The following is a 7,462-nucleotide window of genomic DNA, read 5'->3' on the forward strand; positions in this document are numbered from 1 at the left end:
GAACCTTTGTCTTACCAGAAGGTTTGAACTAAACCGTTCAGGAATGCAGGTATTTACCTTCCCTTATAAAATGTACGTGACTGCACCTTTACACTTTTGTTTTTCACCTCAGTGCATTTTTTTCACAAGATGCTATCTTGTCCATAGACCGATTCTAGATGTTGCTACTGATCTGTTATGTAGATAGTCAAGGCCACCATGATCTATGTTACCCCTGTTTTCTACTCAATTTGAACTGCCTAATTCCAATGTTGCCTCAGTGAGCGCCCTACGTTCCCACTGTCAAGCCAAGACCTCTTTTCACACCACCGACTCTAAACAATGGCACAATCTGCTGTCATAATACTGGAAGCTTTGCCACTGGGCAGCAGTGTTCCACACAATCAAAACACTTATGTCACCTAACATCTGCAGATGCACTACAGTGCCTCAATGCATTTCTAGTGTATTTACCAACCAGACAAAAACACCAGGGACACACACAGTGCATGCTGGGATTGTCTCAGCCGGTGAGCAGCTTGTCTCATATTAACAACTGATTTGTCAGATTTGTGAGACATTATCAGATTCGTTAGTTCAGATTTGTTGTATAGAGAAACAAAAAGTAAATTCGTCACCATGGCTTTAGCAACTCAAACTGTTTAAGTTTGGTTAAAGTTATTAGGCAATGAATTGGCTACCGGCACTACGTTCAGTGTCTCCAGTATACGGGACACAAAGTAAAATATAGTTCATTTTCTTATTTAATTCAAGCATAAGTTAGGTATTAAAGATACCAATAACTGTGCAGTGTTCTGAGACATTATCCTCATATCTAACTATGTGAAAGAACACTTTTAACCCTCAGTTCAAACCTGTTTATTGCCTTATAGAGTTAGCACAAGTCCTGGATAGACAATTTTTGCAATTTTTCCACTCCCATTTTCTCTTGACCCTACCAGCTGCTGGCCCGATTCACTGACTTGCTTTCAGCCAGTAATAGCCTTTGACCCTGAAGACATTGCTGAAATGAAATGAATCAGGAAGTGTTTGAGAATTTTCTTCAACCTAGATACTATGTTTTAAAATACAAATAAGTGTTTACTAAAACATGTGTTTCTTTCAAAACTGCACATTTGAGACCTATGTAGCTAATGGAGGTGCAACACAGAGAAGATGTATGGAATTATTTCATTATCTACAGTTCAGTCACTTTAAGCTTGGGATAGGGTAACTGCTGTTTCCTATTTTCCAGTAAACTGAATACAATGCATTGCCAGGGCAAATATAACAGCTTTGCTAGTATTGATTGGAGTTTTTCAGAATCTACCTGCTTTACAAGCCCCAGGTTCTTACTTTCTTCATACTGCCCATTGCACTGAATAGCTGTTTATTGCACTTGTTTATTGCAACAGTTATTGCACTGTTTGTAGACAGAAAGAGAATTGTTGAGAGGCATTTTTTGGAACTCTTATTTTCAAAACCAACAATCCATAACCCTGTTAAATGTCACCTTTGAGGGTGGATTATTCTCTCTACTCAGACCCACGTTTACAGATGAAAGCAGCCATGACTGGTTACCACAGAAACCAGCCCAGTATGCGCTTTCACTCCAAGGATTAGACCAAACTCAGCAGGCCCCAGTCTACAATCATTCCAGCTTGTCAACTGTGGAATGTAGTGGAAAAAAAAAACAACACAAAAAAAAAACATTGACATGGGATTTGGAGCACACAGCAATCACTTACAGCCATACTAAAAAAAACAAGTCCTCCAATAAGTATTAAAGATGAAAACCGGACTTGGTGCACTATATCAACCAGATCTTTGTCGCCTTTGTCTTATTTGATTGCATATTTTTTATTTTTGAATGTTGCAGATATGTATATATTGGCAGGTCTTTCTGTGAATCTGCACAGCCAGGGGGTCAAACAAGTTGTAGCGTGTGAGGTCTGATCAGTGAACACCCTTCTTTTCATTGTCTAACGAAAAACTGCAGTTTCCCTTTTAAACACAATGACAGCCACTTGAAATGGAGGAATTGATGCGTGGATCATGACTCTGCCAGGCACTGGAATGATCTGTCTTGTTATTCGACCGGCGTAGATCATTTTGGTGCCTGGTGGAGTCATGGACCAGATGACAAGTCACTGTGCTCAAGTGGCTGTCATCGCTGGATGAGAGCCTCCAGGCACAGGCAGTGCAAGGAACAGCTAGCCATGTGAGAGAGGAACAGTTTGTGGAGCCCAGACCCTAACAGGGATTAGAGATTAACAGTTTCAAAATGTAAAACCCTGCATGATCAAGAAGAATCCTGACAATAATAACACTACTTACGCTTGTCTGACAACTTGGTTTTCTTTTACCAGTACTTATAACGAAGGTAACAGGGTCACGAATGCCTGATTATTTTCCACTGGTTTATATTGCACTTGTATGTTTTATTACATTATTTTAATTGCACGTTGATTTAATTAGTGCATGTCACGATGTGTTTCACTTTAAATGGGCTTCCCCATTCAGCTCCCATTCCGATTTCCCTGATTAGACACTAATTGGATTATTGATAGTTTTAAACTTGCAGAAACAGAAAATGAGTCTGACCCAAGCTAAGGTATGATTGATAAACTGTACCACTGGGAGATATGTTGTGGATTTCCTCTCTCTCCTTCTTCCCTCCCCTGTGTGTGAGCGTTTGTTGCTTTATTCTCAGGGCTTTAATATTGTGTATGCCTTCTTATTAATTTCCTTTATTACTATTTTAGATGCATGAAGCACTTTATGCTGAAACGTTAATAATTTGCAGTACACACTTCATTCACATAGTAGAACCTGTGTCTACTGTTTTGCCGCACACGTCTCTGTGTCATTTATGATTGTCTAATGTCTTTCATGCTTGTGAATACATATGTACACACCACTAGGGATTGATAATCAATACATCAATTAGAACCTGGCCACATTTCACACCTGGTTTAGCAGGGATGGGAGTCTAAATCTATCTCTGGCATATTTAACAAAGCTTTTTTAAAACAAAAACAAAACCAAACAAGATAATCTATTTACAAGCCATTCAATACAAACACATTATTATGTCCTATTGAATTCGAGCACTGTACATAGTTAAAAACATGTTTTTATCACAAATCTTTTGCGAATCAGGACACTGAAGTATGGCACAGAATTGCATTACCTTAGCAACACAGCAGGGCACAGTGATCTCTGTAAGCCAGTCGCTTTTTAAACAACTTCTGCATTATGTGGCTGTCAAATAAAGATGTGTTTATGTGTTGTCATAGAGATGGCTGTGAAAAGATGGCTCTATGCCACTTGCTTCTGACTCAGTGTTGTAGGGTCTGTCCAGCTGTATTTAAATGTTGGCACTAAGAATATGTCATCGCTAACAGTTTCAAGACAGAATTCACAAGTTTGTAAATTCTTTCGGCTCTACTTATAAGGAAACCCTAACAACAGTTACAATGTAGAGGCTGCAGGAAGCATGCTGGAGCTGCAGCTGAACACAGAAAAGCACTAAGGCAGGTTCGATTTTGAACGTGAGGAATGTGACTCAGAATTAACTGCCACACCTGACCTTGGCCTACAGTTATCTCTAGTCAAACACATCATTGTGAATCAACAATCACTTTTTCTTCAAGGAGCATAATGTTATTAGTCTGGTATTCCTCAAAGATAGGATCTATAATTGTATTGTGGTTAGTGTCCTTTTTTATATAAAAAATGATGAAACTTTTATAGAGCTTGAAATGTTCATGATATTTTACTTTTGGTTGAGAAAACGGATCCTGTTACAACACGTTTCAAGAATTTAAAAGTAAATGGAGAGTCAACAAGATTTATTTTCTTAGTGTATTGCAAGTTTAAAACCTTTCTTGGGCCTATCCTTTCTGATGAAATGTTTTTACCAATAAAACATGATAGTGTATATCAGGGGTGATCATTTGAATGGCAAATGTTATACAGTAAAAAAAAACTGTTCATTATTCAACAACAACAACAACAACAACAACATTTTATGTATATAGCGCCTTTCATAGCAAGTATCCCAAGGCACTTTACAAATGTATGTAATTTAAAAGAAAATTGAACCAAAATAAAAACTCTGTAATAGCAGATTTCATTGCAAACAAAAATCAGCTGGTAAGAGTGTTTTAATGTAATATTTTCCAGCAAACCATACAAAATGTGATTAAACGTTCTGTCAAAGTGTCATTTGCCCACAATAGTAAAATTTCAAAGAAAATACATCAGTTGTGCTGATCCATTGTGTACAGTTCTGTCAATGTCACACCATGGTGAATAAGCAATTGCAGATTTTTTCAAATTCCTATACAGAGTATAAAAATACTTCTGCATACCTACATAAATAAATGGATAAATGAAAATGTTTGGTATCCTCATAACTTCATCCACCTGAGTTATTGGCTGCATTCTGAACTCTGAATGCAAGTGTTTAATTAAAATAATTTAATATTTAGAGATGGAAACATGGGTGCTACACAATAGAAATAGTTCTTTCAATTCAGAGTTTCTACCTATTTGTTTTAACATAGCAACTGTATTCTGGGCTTTTGTACAGAACATAGTTTTTCATGTTATTACTAATAGAAAGTTTATGTTAATGCAGCAGCATTATTCTGTTTCAATGAACAGATAGTTGCTGGTATTGCACACACTTACAGCAATTGCATATTTTTCAAGCCAGACATCTAGTTATTTCTTCATACAACATGTTTATTGTCTGAAGATTTGATGGAAGTAAGGCTGGGGTGATAGGGGGTGCTTAGAGCTGGAGAAACAGCGTGGCACAGTTAACTCCACGTTTATATTTTAGTTAGGTTGTATGCAGCATGCATCAGTGAAAACAAAACTAAACCCTGTGCTCCCCTGACTGTATGTCTCACCCTGCACACCATGGGCTGTGCCATTACCAGGTGAGCCTCTCGGGGGCCCCTTAAAACAATACTTTTTTTATCCCACACCTGTATACAGAGGCACCCAAACCGACAAGCAACATCACTGCACAGTACAATGAGAAAGGGTCTTCCTGTAGAGTGATGCAAAGCTTAGTGGGTTGACAGGTTGACCAGGTAATTAAAAACTCTAACCTCTGCAAGAGAGGGCTAGCTGGTACCCTCTTTCTAAATGTCACGTATTGCTGGTGCGTACTGACACTGCCTGCACCCGGATTCCTTGAACATGCCATTGAAAGGAGCATACTTTTTGGTGCCATGATCCCAAACTGGATGAGGTTCCAGAGAAGCACAATCTACCCCCTCCAGGCTGGTGAAGGTTTTTTGAAAATGTGTAATCTACATTGACTGCATTTTTTGAAAACAAGCAAGTCTACAGTACATCCCACACACGAGTCTCAGAGTATTCATTTGGCAGGAATTTGATAGAGCCCTGTCAGGTGCATTGTGGAGTCTGTAGTTTCTTAACAGGTTCCTGTATGCATAGATATACCAGAGCTGGCTTGGCAAGTATATATTAATGACTACATGTACAGGCAATTATTGCACGAAACTAGGCCAAGTTGTTTAATAATGGATCGGGTTGTCATTGAGTCAGTATGCGATTGCAATGCAATACAAAAACAAAACGAAGAGCGTCAGCTGCTCAATGTTTTATTATTATAGCTTATGGACTTTCTAAACGTTTATTAAGTGTAAACGGTTTACATGTGGGCAGCCTTAGTCACCACTATAGTCACAATTGACAAAGGAAATACTTCATTGGAAAATTACCTCATAACCAAAATGATCCTGCTCAAACTAAAATAATTTCTTCATAATAAAGTGCATTAAAAATATTTAGTCCCACGCAGATATGTCCCAGGCAGGACAAGGCCTGTTAACGATGAGACAGTTAATAAGGCCTCAGCCTCTTTGTACAGTACTGTGAACGTGTGCGTGGCTGTGCATAGGTATAGGGGTGATGCAGGTGCTCCAGACAACGACAAACACAAAGTTCACAGTTTAAGGTATTTTCTTTTTCTTTTTAATGATCTCCTTGACTGTATGAAATAATAATGCTGGCTGTACCCAACTATGGGCATTGCCAGCGTATAAACCAAGGGGTTGCAGTCCCGAAATAATAATACAAAACACAGACACAGAACACAGATACAGACACGTCTCCGGACAGTGCGTGCTCTTGGTGCAGGTGCAGTGATTTTAAACAGTGGTGCTTGTTTGTAGACAGGTGAAGTGCAGTCCAGGCTTTATCGCTGGCTTGAAGCGGCAGCTCCCAGATTCGTATTAGCCGTCTGGTCAAAGACAAATATACACAGTTACAAAACAAAAATACTTCACTCACGATCTCACAGTCCTTGTTTCCTCCCATTAACCACAACAAAGGAACCAATTACGGCGTCACGTCCCCCTAAAGTACCCTAAGCCCCGCCCCTCATGACTGAAACTTCGCTTACCGTAGTAGGGCGAGGACTCCTGGTACCTTGACTCCGCCCCCTTCCTGAATGGCCGGCTTCCGACTGCCCCTGGAATGAACTGCCCAACCATTCAGTATGAGGCACACAGTTCCTGTTGTACAGTGCTCTCACAGGTCGAGAGGGAGATTGTTGATTCAGATGCATTCACTCTCTGCCACAAGTACATACCTCTACAGCTTAAAGGGATTAGGCCCCTTCACGTGGGTTATAAAGAAGAAAGTCACAGATTGTGGGGTTAATGATTTCAATAATCATGACCTCTGCAGTGTTTCCACTGGGAAGTCTCTGCATTTACAATAAGCAGCTGCTCACTCAGCTCAACAAAGCTCCATACTGGGAATGACTGAGCAATGAGTCTTTTTACTCTCTGCTGTGGATTAAAATAGCATGCTGTTATGCTTGTGTGCCCTTGCACAATACCGCCTCAGGGTAGGCAGTGAGACAGAACCGAGAGGAACCTGTAGCTGGTCATGCCTATTTATCCACTCCTCGATTGTTTCCTCTCTCTCTAGCCGAACTCATCTGCAGTCGTGGTCATGGAGCTTTTAACCTCATCTCGTCTCTCATCTACCAGGGCACCAGATCCATAACAGCTGTGCATTACACAACACAGCCTGTTACACTATGTTATCTGTGTTTTTGACTAATGTGTATGTATTCTTATTCATTCTGCAACGCAATAATGCTTAATTTGAAAGTTTGCATAAATGGCAATATGTTGTTTCAAGGAACCTGCATACCTTGAAAAAGGCTGCTGTAATCTTTAACAAAGCTGCACCAAAGGGCTGAAACCTGCCCAGATTAATGACCTGTAAAGACCCATATTAACACACTGGCCTTCTAAACCAACAAGGCTCCTCAGTCTGCAGTATTTCATGATGGGCATCTACCCAGAATTGAGCACATACTGTATGGGATGGGATGCATCAGGTGTAACTCACCTTTTGTTTTGTGTTTGTTTTGTTTTGTTATTGTGTTTGGCTGCTGTCCAGCTAACACACCTCGGGGCTGCTG

At 39.8% G+C, this 7,462-nt stretch overlaps 1 long non-coding RNA gene across 1 annotated transcript; it reads right to left on the reverse strand.

The window, feature by feature from the left end:
- Positions 1-5,981: 5,981 nt before the first annotated feature.
- Positions 5,982-6,750, reverse strand: LOC131698798 (uncharacterized). Its single transcript, XR_009307822.1, has 2 exons — positions 6,428-6,750; positions 5,982-6,265 (listed from the first exon to the last, which is right to left on the reverse strand). It is a non-coding gene; the product is annotated as an uncharacterized LOC131698798 (long non-coding RNA).
- Between the last annotated feature and the right edge of the window lie 712 nt (positions 6,751-7,462).

This window comes from Acipenser ruthenus, chromosome 20 (genome assembly GCF_902713425.1).
Source record: "Acipenser ruthenus chromosome 20, fAciRut3.2 maternal haplotype, whole genome shotgun sequence".
Lineage (NCBI taxonomy): Eukaryota > Metazoa > Chordata > Actinopteri > Acipenseriformes > Acipenseridae > Acipenser > Acipenser ruthenus.